Genomic DNA, 11,667 nt, shown 5'->3' on the forward strand with positions numbered 1-11,667 from the left:
ATCCTAAGATTGATCGTGCTACCTAGTCCTTATTTCTGGTGCACTCTTCGATCAATGAGTTAGGATTATTAAATCCCTTGCTTATTTGATCATATCGTCTTGCTCTGAAAAGCAAGATTGTTCTCGATCTTAGTAACATATCGATGGTTCGTGATGTTCCGAATATCTTCTCGGAAGTATTACCAGGTTGTCACCTGACCGCTATGTTGAGTTCGTGATCAAGTTGGGTTCTTATAAACCACCCCTTCTCCAAGAATCTGTGTTGGATACCCCTGAGCTAGTTGGTTAAGCTAAACAACAACTTGGAGAGTTGGAAGATAAAAAGCTTTGCCGAATTTGGTTCTTTCTGGAGGGATATCTTTGTGTTTGTGTGTGTGTTGAAGAAAGATGATATCTTCACCAATTGGTCCTCGTGATCAGTTGTTGGATCTATTGTCTTGTCAAAACTTTGACTTGAGTATGGGCTATCGTCAAGTCAAATCAGAACCAATGATGTTTGTAATGTTGTCTTACTCATGGTAGATCCCTCGAGCATACACCATTACATCTTTTGGTCTGACCAATGCTATCACCGTGTTCACATAATGGTGGGAGTCCAGTGATATGGAAATTCCGATGAGTTGCTGTTGAGCCCATCAACAGCATTTTTTCTCCTCCATGATTCGTGTCGAACTTGGAAACTTGTGTAAGCATTTTCTTCATGCCCCGTTCATGAAGTATATGTTTGGATGAAAGTAGTGACTTCCTCTAAGTTCACGTGCAATCGATGCAAGTTGCCGCCGTGAGTTCGAGAAAGATTGTTTTTGTTTCCTCTGGTACCATCCCAAGTCAGTCATACATGTGCGAAGTATGCTATGGTTTGACAGGCTCGCTACCTCCATTCCATATGCATCTCTTAGTACACCAAGCCACTGATTGATTTGTTCCAGGAGAAGAAGTTTCTTCTTAAGAGCATGCCTTATGTAAGGACTTCGATATCCTCGTTGATGGTTCCCCACCTGAACTCGGTAGTGTTTTATTATAAGACTACTATGTGGTCATGCTTGTCTGGGACGGTGTGTTCACATGTATGTAGCAGAACCGGCTCATGTTTTGGAGCTTACTACCGTAGTTCATTCCCCCAAGAATCTTGCGATGTCATCTCGTCGATTTGTGTTGCAAACTTTCATTTTTCTTTCCAGACCCGATGAGTCTGGATTATCCTGACACCAGCCAGATATGATGGTTGGAACGTTTCTCAAGAACTATAATATTGGTCTCTCTGAACCCGGTAAAGTGGATGTTGTGGCCAACACACCCAACCGGAAGACTTATTATTGTAGTATCTTGATTGAGAAAGTTGGCCGCCTCCCCATAAGGATCTCGTAGAATTTATTCCAATAGTTGTTCCTTATGGATTTTTGTGTTCCCGAAGTCCGACATTTTACTTGATGTTCTAGATATCAAACCATACCTATGAATGGATTACGCTAGCACATCAAGGAGAACATTAGAAGCGGAGTGCTAAATGTCTCTCGGTCGATCGTCCAGATTCTGTTTCCTTAGCCTCGCTAAGGGAAAGTCTGAGAAGGTGTTATCTTCCTTTGTATCCACATCATCCATCACTAGTCATCATGGTAGTATGTCGTGTTGCCAGGATCCTTGCCACGGATGTTGGTAAAACCTTGATGAATATGGAAATGCTCAAGTTCTTGAGAGCAGGCTTAGACACTAGGTTACATCCTCGGTATCAATTAGAATGTGCCTTCCGTTTGCCGAGTTGTCTTATAACTCTAGTTTCCTTTCCAAGCTGAGTATGCCATTCTTTCGAACTCCTTCAAATGATCGATTGTGATTTTCCTTAGGCTGGTATAGAGAGTTTCAATGATCTATGCATCAAAAGTAATTCTTTTTGCCACTTAAGGGAATAATTTTACGAGTCACCTCTCCCAAGGTGCCCCGTTATGGAATCATGGCAATTTTTCGTCGCTACTTTGAAACCCTCGTCAATTGTTTCTTCCGTCCGTCCTGATGCATGTTTGCCTCTCAGCTCCAGAGATGTTTCTATGTCCCATTCCGTGAGTTGATCTTGTGATCATTAAGATGATCCTAAGTTGCTCGAACCTCAGGAAGATTGATTCTTCTAAAATTTCCCTTTCTACTCGTTGTCATGTTGGATGTAGTTCTCATAGCAAGACGTCGAGATCAAGGTGATGCAATGAATCAACACCCTCGAGAAAGACATCTGGATCGTGAAGATTGTGTTAGCTTGTGTCCCTCTGTCTTCTTACCTCACGACTTGAATCTCGGGACGAGATTCTTGTTTAGTGGGGGTGAGTTGTCACATCCCTAGTTCTGACAATGCCTGGTACTAGCATCTTGTGTTGCATCATGTCTAAGTTTTAATTAAACTTGAAATGGGGACTGATAAACCCTAGCAGCAAATGAAATACAACTAGGGTCAAATTAAATCTTTTCCATCTACCCAAAATGGCCTTTAGAAAAGTTCATCAATTTTGGAATGCGTGAAAACTTCTTCCAAAATGATGCACACATTTCTAGGACATTTCTGGATTTTGGAGTTAATTCATACATATTTGAATTTGGATAATTAAATGCTATATAATATTTTAAATGTCCAAATAATTCTGAACTTAAGTGAGGGTTGTTGGAAATATTCCAAACAGAGCCCACAATTATTTTCAGGGTTTTTGAAAATGCCTTAGCATTTTAATTAAGTCAAAACAATTGCAGAAAAATAGAAAACAGAAACTAAATTAGAAGAGAGAGGGAGAGAGAGAGAAGTTACCTGGCCACCTACCTGTCGCAGCCCAGCTGGCCAGCCCACCTGGCGGCCCAGCCCACTGGCCTCCTCCCTATCGTCTTCCTCCCCTGCCAGGAGGACGAAGGCGCGTGCTCGCCGCGCGCGTCCACGCGCGAGGCCACCTCCTGCCTATGTGCTCGCTGCTGGAGACGGCCCCGATCGCCACGACACCCCTGGAATCCCCTTGACCTCTTCCCCGTGCTTCCCCCCCCCCTCGGTTCTCTCTCTCGCTCGGACCCGAGCACGCCGTCGCCACCGCTCGCTGCCACCGCCCTCTCCGGCAACCCCTCGCTCCACCACCGAGCCCAGTCGCACCGCCGTGGACCAGAGCCTCTCCACGCCGAAGGTCGCGAGCGCGGGAGCAACCCATCGTCGCCATCAAGCTCATCATCGTCCTCTGCCCCGACGATTGCCATCCATCGATTCTCCATCTCCGACGCCTCTCCGAGCCTGCCGAGCTCCGCTTGGACTCCGATGTGAGCTCCGCCGTCTTCTCCCCTACTCCTCGAGCTCATTCCCGCTCACTAGCCGTGCTAGCCGTCGGAGCTGAGAGATCATCGCCGCCGTTCATGTCGCCGTCGTGGCCACTGTCACCTACGGCCGCGACCGAGCACACCACCGTGCTCAGCGCCATGCCAGGACCCCAAAACCCTCACCTATTGCTCCTGTCGTGCCCCGTAGCGCCCAACCCTTCGATAGCCGAACTTCGGCCGCCGCCTCCATGGTCGCAACCATCGTTTCCGGCGCTCCTGCGGCCTCCCGAGCAGCCATCTAGATGCGCGCGTGCATGGGCTACCTGCTGGCCTTCGCGCGTCCATCCGCCGCCTATAGCGCAGCCCCGACGAGCTTCCACCGTAGCTTTGGTCGCCGCCGGCCGTACACCGGCGACAGCCGATGTGGCGGGATCATTAGCACTAATCCCCACCAGCTGGACCACCCCTAGACGTTGACAGTGAAGGAAATATGCCCTAGAGGCAATAATAAAGTATTATATATTTCCTTATATCATGATAAATGTTTATTATTAATGCTAGAATTGTATTAACCGGAAACATAATACATGTGTGAATACATAGACAAACAGAGTGTCACTAGTATGCCTCTACTTGACTAGCTCGTTAATCAAAGATGGTTATGTTTTCTAGCCATAGACATGAGTTGTCATTTGATTAATGGGATCACCTCATTAGGAGAATGACGTGATTGACTTGACCCATTCCGTTAGCTTAGCACTCGATCGTTTAGTGTGTTGCTATTGCTTTCTTCATAACTTATACATGTTCCCATGACTATGAGATTATGCAACTCCCGTTTACCGGAGGAAGACTTTGTGTGCTACCAAACGTCACAACGTAAATGGGTGATTATAAAGGTGCTCTATAGGTGTCTCCAAAGGTACTTGTTGGGTTGACGTATTTCGAGATTAGGATTTGTCACTCCAATTGTCGGAGAGGTATCTCTGGGCCCACTCGGTAATGCACATCACTATAAGCCTTGCAAGCATTGTGACTAATGAGTTAGTTGCGGGATGATGTGTTACGAAACGAGTAAAGAGACTTGCCGGTAACGAGATTGAACTAGGTATCGAGATACCGACGATCGAATCTCGGGCAAGTAACATACCGATGACAAAGGGAACAACGTATGTTGTTATGCGGTCTGACCGATAAAGATCTTCGTAGAATATGTGGGAGCCAATATGGGCATCCAGGTCCCGCTATTGGTTATTGACCGGAGACGTGTCTCGGTCATGTCTACATAGTTCTCGAACCCGTAGGGTCCGCACGCTTAACGTTACGATGACAGTTTTATTGAGTTTTGATGTACCGAAGGAGTTCGGAGTCCTAGATGAGATCGGGGACATGACGAGGAGTCTCGAAATGGCCGAGACGTAAAGATCGATATATTGGACGACTATATTCGGACTTCGGAAAGGTTCCGAGTGATTCGGGTATTTTTCGGAGTACCGGAGAGTTACGGGAATACGTATTGGGCCTTATTGGGCCATACAGGAAAGAAGAAAAAGGGCTTCAAGGGTGGCCGCACCCCTCCCCTTGGTCTGGTCCGAATTGGACTAGGGAAGGGGGGCGCCCCCTTCCTTCCTTCTCTTTTTCCCTTCCTCTTTTCCTATTCCATATTCCTATTCCATATGGGAGGTGGAATCCTACTAGGACTAGGGAGTCCTAGTAGGACTCCACACTTGGTGCGCCCCCTCCTAGGGCCGGCCTCCTCCTCCCTTGCTCCTTTATATACGGGGGCAGGGGGGCACCCCAGAGACACAACAATTGATCCTTGAGATCTCTTAGCCGTGTGCGGTGCCCCCTTCCACCATATTACACCTCGATAATACCGTCGCGGAGCTTAGGCGAAGCCCTGCGTCGGTGGAACATCATCATCGTCACCACGCCGTCGTGCTGACGAAACTCTCCCTCAACACTCGGCTGGATCGGAGTTCGAGGGACGTCATCGAGCTGAACGTGTGTAGAACTCGGAGGTGCCGTACGTTCGGTACTTGATCGGTCGGATCATGAAGACGTAACACTACATCAACCGCGTTGTGATAACGCTTCCTTTATCGGTCTACGAGGGTACGTGGACAACACTCTCCCCTCTCGTTGCTATGCATCACCATGATCTTGCGTGTGCGTAGGAATTTTTTTGAAATTATTACGTTCTCCAACAGACAGAAGGGCCCCACCCCTTAATTAACCACAGGGTTATCCCCTGTTTAAATTAAGTTAATGCCCGTGGCCCACCGGTCAGTTTGACCATGCCACCTCACGTTGACCTGGCCCCACTGGTCAGCCTCTGCTGCTGACGCTGTTACACTGACATGCGGGTCCCAAAGGTCAGGTTTGACCTGGACCGTATCCGTTGACTGCTGACGTCACAGTGACATCATGCTGACGAATAAGTATTTTCTGGATTTATTCTTATTCAGGAAATTCCAGAAAATATCACAAACTTCAAAAATTCATAGAAATTAATCTGTAACTCCAAATGCAAAGATTTATATATGAAAATTGATCAGAAAAATTCAATCTTTCCATCTGTACTGGTTTCATGCATGTCAGAACACTTTAACCTTGCTTTTTAGATGAAACAAGCTAATGCATTAATATGACTTCATATCATGGGCTTTCATTTGAATCTTTGATTCAAATGGACTCAAACCAACCTGTTTTAGAATGCATTAGCCAAAACACACCCATATTGCCATGTCATAGCATGCATCATATTGTTGCATATTGCCTTGTGATAATTCTGTTCCGATGTGTTCTTCGTGGTAGGTTATGTCTCCGAGGATATTCACGAGTATCCAACTAAAGGGCAGAATCCCACTACCACTCTGTCAGGCAAGCAAAACCCCCTTGTTCAATCCGATACAATCCCACTCTCTCGCTCCTGCTCTCTTTTACTGCATTAGGACAACAACGATTCAACTGTTACATGCTGCGGTAGTTGAACCCCTTTTCTCTGCATGACCTGTCATTGCCACAGTAAATAGATGAAACCCACTAGCATGAGTAGGAGTTGTTTTAGCCCTGATGTGCCTACTCATTCATGCTTGTTGTCATGCCTGCTACTGCTTAGAGTTGAGTCAGGTCTGATTCGTCGGGGATGAATTGGAATGTGGTGAACATGTCCTACTGTTGAGAGCTAAGTGTGTGAACAGGATTTGGTAAAGGTAGCGGCGAGAGGCCATGTAGGAGTACATGGTGGGTTGTATCATTGCAGCCATCTTCAGGAACTGAGTTTTGTGTTTGTGATCCATGAACAGCTACTACCACGCATTGGAATGCTTAAGTGCCCCTCTCAGCTTCTTAACCACCCTTGTCCTCTGTCCAGGAGTTGCAAGTAGTTTCTGGTGTTTGTAGTATGCTGGAGGCCGTGCGCAGCGCTGACCCGAGGGGTGGGCTGTGATGCGGTAGGCACGTGGCTGGGTATGCCGGGCGCCCGTTTGGTGTCGCGGAACCCTGTACACATCGTTCGGGGCCGTATGTGGAAACCTCGGCCGGACTCCCTGCGGATGGAACCTGAATAGGCGATAAACCTGGACTAGCGACTTGAGTGTTTAGGTAGGCCGTGGCCGACACCCTCGTTGGGCTTCTGCTTGAAGGTTGTCGAGTACATGTCGTGTAAACGGCGGTAAGTGGTGAGAGCGTGTGTGAAGAAGTACACCCCTGCAGGGTTAACATCATCTATTCGAATAGCCGCGTCCGCGGTAAAGGACCTCTGGGTTGCCTGCACAGTTCATAGATAACTTGAAGTGGATACTCTAAAACTCGCAAGATAAGCGTGAGTGCTATGGATGGCGTTTCTCGTAGGTTGACGGGAGCGTATCCATAGTGGTGTATTGCATGGTGAATATGTGGACTCGTGTGCGCCACCTCAAAAGAGTTACTTGCAGTCGTAGTTCAGGATAGCCACCGAGTCAAAGCTTGCTTGCTGCAGTTAAATTTCACCACCCCCTTTGTTGATACCGATGCATATGTAGTTAGTTCTGATGTAAGTCTTGCTGGGTACATTTGTACTCACGTTTGCTTAATTTACGTTTTTGCAGAGAGACTTCAGTCTCGCTAGTAGTTCCGTGTGGACTTCGACGTTTAGCTTGATACTTCAGCTACGATCTTGTGCCCTTGGCAGGATCTGATAGATAGTCAGGCTTCTTAGCCCTTTTCATTTGTAGATGTCTGTACTCAGACATGTTAAGCTTCGGCATGTGTTTTGACTTGTATGCTCTGAATGTTGGGTCATGAGACCCATGTTTGTAATATCTCACTCCTCGGTATTGAATAAATACTTGAGTTGTAGAGTCATGTTGTGATGCCATGTTGTATTTGCACATATCGGGCATATTGTGTGTATGATTGAAATGCTTGGTATGTGTGGGATCCGACAACCTAGTTGTTTATCCTTGGTAGCCTCTCTTATGGGGAAATGTAGTCTAGTGCTTCCACTGAGCCATGGTAGTCTGCTACAGCCCGGTTTACCGGAGTCCTGCTTGCCCAGTAGCTACTCTTTCAGAACACTTAGACTGGCCGGCGTGTGATCCACTTCGTTCCTGTGTCTGTCCTTTCGGGGAAATGTCACGCGGTGACTTCCAGAGTCCTGCTAGCCTGCTGCAGCCCGGGTTCCCGGAGTCCTGTTAGCCCAGTTGCTACAGCCCGGATTCACACGCTGATAACCGACACGTTCGATGTTGGTTCATGTATGCCTGTCCCCGTAAGTTAGTGCCACTTTGGGTTCACGACTAATCATGTCGGCCCAGGTTCTCTGTCATATGGATGCTAGCGACACTAATATATACGTGAGCCAAAAGGCGCAAACGGTCCCGGCCAGGTAAGGCGACACCCGTGGGAATACCGCGAGTGAGGCCGCAAAGTGATATGATGTGTTACATGCTAGATCGATGTGGCTTAGGATCGGGGTCCTGATAGTCTGGAAGCATGGTTGCGATTTTTCACATTTTTTTGGAGCACACGCATTGCTTTTCCCTTCTTTTTTTGGAGAATATGTGCTTGAAAAACTATGCTTCCATGAGAAGCAACATATATTTTCCGGAGAAGCACAACTCATGGAAGCAAATATATTCCTCTTGTGTAAGCACAAATTTCTTTTCCTTCTGTGCTTCTCTTGGACGCACATTTATTTTTCTCGTTGTGCTTCTCATGAGAGCAAATTCATACTTCTCGTGAAAGCATAGCTGTTTTGAGAGACCGAAGGCAGTTTTCCGTGCATCGGACACGTATTTGTTTAGTCATTTAGATAGTGACTCACATTTTTTTAAGTTCAATTAAAACCTTATATTCATACTAGAGCCACGATGATTTAGTCTCAAGCTAAACAAAAGGCAAGGGTTCTTTTTTGCTCAGAAAAAATTCACGGGTAATTTTTCTCTCCAAAACCTAGGGAAAACAAGGCGAAAACTTGAAAACCAAAAATAGACAAAAAATCATCTAAAATACGAAAATGTGTATAGATTTTTTTAAAAAAGAAATCCAGAGGGAACGCCTAGCATGCAACATGTGGCAGCGGTTGGAGGCTAGAAAAAGTGACCATTAAAGGCCCCCGCCCCTGCCCCCGCAATGGGTAACCTCCAGTTAACTGCTCTGGTTGACGTGAGATGAGACCTCCTAGTCGTCACCTTAAGCGCCGGGTTGGTAAAACGACGCCCATGTGCCCGCATTATGGGTCGGCCCAATTACGTGGCGACGTGGTCGCTCGTCAAAGGTCGCCTAGGTACACTCGGTTAGGGTTGACTTATCGATGGTTGCGTAGTCAATTATTGACTTTGGAAAAACTAAGAAAACTAAAGACAAAAAATAGCAAAAAAAATCAAAAAGGTACATGAATTCAAAAAAGTTCATGCATTTGAAAAAAAAATTGCAAAACAAAAATGTTTCATGAATTTCAAAAGTTTCACGACTCTGAAAACAACATGAATTCAAAAAATCATGGAGATTTCGAAAAAACGCAGAATTAAAAACTTCATCAACTTTGAAAAACAAATCCCTAAATTTTGAAAAAAGCTCACGTATTTTTAAAAATTGCAGCGATTTAAAAAAAGAAGTTCAGGAATTTGCAAAAAGTCCACAGGTTTTGAAGAAAGGTTGGCAAAATTTGAAAAGATTTGAATAACATCCATGCATTTGAAAAGAAGTTCACAGATTTAGGAAAAAGTTCATGGATTTCGATTTTTTCTGTGAATTGAAGGAAATACTTACAAATTTAAGAAAAGAACATGATCTAAAAAAATCTGAATTTTGAAAAGGATAAAAAGAAAAAACGAAAGAGAAAGAGAAAAGAAAATGAAACAAAAAAAAAAGAACAAACCGGCGAAACTAAACTCAAAAATGGAAAAACCAAACATGGAAGCATTTGAAGAAAGTAAAGTACGCACAACAAGTAAGGTGTCCCACTTAGTTACGTTGTTTGTACTAAACGAAGAGGTGTGGAGTTTGAATCAAGTCGCACACACATTCTTTGGAGATTAACAGTTATAAAGTTAATAGGCCAGGCGTAAAGCGAAGGGGAGGTGTGCGCCGGTTGGTGAAATAGCCTATAGCCCCTGCGCCAAGGACCTCCTATATGTCGTGTTTTGCGACAGATAGTCGGTGAATCACACACTAAGTCGCGCAGGGCCGACCCAATAGCGGCTGTTGTACCTCAAAAATACCTAAAAGAAAGCAGGCTTGCGAGGATACGAACCGCGGCCCTTTCACTAGAAACAATAGATGTTGGTGCTTCCTATTCTGGGCTTCAGGCCTGGTTACAGTACAAACTGCTGGGCCGGCCCACATATACCTTCTCTTTTTTCTGTTAAAAAACAAAAAAGGTGCAGCAATCAGGTTGGAACCCGCAGCATCTCTGTTGGTACAGCAGTAACAACCAGGCTATCTTACCCACTTGTGCATATTTCATTGTCTCAAAAAAAAACTTGTGCACATTTCTTTTTTTCTTTTTAAAATTGGATGAACATTTTTCAGTTTGATGAACTTTTTTTAAAAAATTGATGATTTTTTTTAGTTTTTTCTGAACTATTTCAAAATCGACGTACCTTTTCCAAATTTGATGTAATTTTTTTCAATGCGATGAACCTTTTTTTAGAATTGACAAACTTTTTTCAAATCCGATGAACTTTTTCAAAATCAAGAACTTTTTTCAAATTGATCTTCTTTTCGGAAAATTAGTGATTTTTCGAAAGTGAATAACTTTCTAAACTCAAAATTGATGAACTATTTTCAAGGTGACTATTATCTTTTAAATTCTTTTTTTTAAAATTGGTGAAGTTTTTTAATTTCATAAGCCTTTTTGAATATGCGAGTTCTTTTTAAATAGCGTGGCTACAAATGTTCTTAATGCGTGCACGCTGCAATTTGTCACGGGCACTGAGATTATACAGTGGTATCTAACCACTTTCAGGAATGTCGTGTGTGAGTTCGATACCCCTCCCCTTAGCCACCACCTTTTTTTAGGGGACCACTTTTTTTGTTTTTTAGGGGTACCACATTTTTGGTGGATTTTCGCACTACTGTCTTCGCTGTGCTGTGCGTTCATGAGCCAGCCCGCTAGAATGCTGCAGTGAGCGCCAGTTTGCTTCCACGGCGCTTTAGGCGCCGAATAGGAGGTCCCGTGGATGCTGGACACTAGAGCCAACGAGTACTAGTGTCTAAAACACAACACGCAACATTAAAGAACTAAAACAGCAGCACCAGATCTTGAAAAATATCAAACCAAAACATTTTTATAGAAAGAGTGAATTTTTGAATCTTGAATATTTTGAAATTTTGATCCAATTTAAAAAAAATGGATCATTTTTAGAAAGAAAAAAACAAAAAAATTGAACATGTGAACAATTACTGAAAACACGAACAAGTTTCGGAACGGGACATTCATTGAAATTTTGAAAATTGATGATCTTTTTAGTTCTTTCTGAACTATTCTCAAAATCGATGAACTTTTTTCCAAATTCGATGAACAGTTTTCCAAAGTTTATGAACTTTTTTCAAATCAGACAAACTTTTTCAAAATCTATTTTTTTTCAAATTTGTGGTTTTTTCAAATTTATGAACTTTCTTTTAATTTGTGAATTTTTTTTGAAATTGGTGAACATTTCTAAACTCACTATAGTTTTTCAAAATTGATGAAAAAAATTCAAGCTGACTATTATTTTTTAAATTCTTGAATTTGTTTTCCAAGTTAGTGAACTTTTTAATTTCACAAGTTTTTCGAATATGTGAGTTGTATTCAAATAGTGCGGCTACAAATGTTCTTAATGCGTGCGCTTGAATTCGTCACCCCCACTATGATGGTATAGTGGTCGCCAACCTCTTTTTAGGAATGTTGTGGCGTGAGTTCGA

Source organism: Triticum aestivum, chromosome 4D (assembly GCF_018294505.1).
Source record: "Triticum aestivum cultivar Chinese Spring chromosome 4D, IWGSC CS RefSeq v2.1, whole genome shotgun sequence".
NCBI classification, from domain to species: domain Eukaryota; kingdom Viridiplantae; phylum Streptophyta; class Magnoliopsida; order Poales; family Poaceae; genus Triticum; species Triticum aestivum.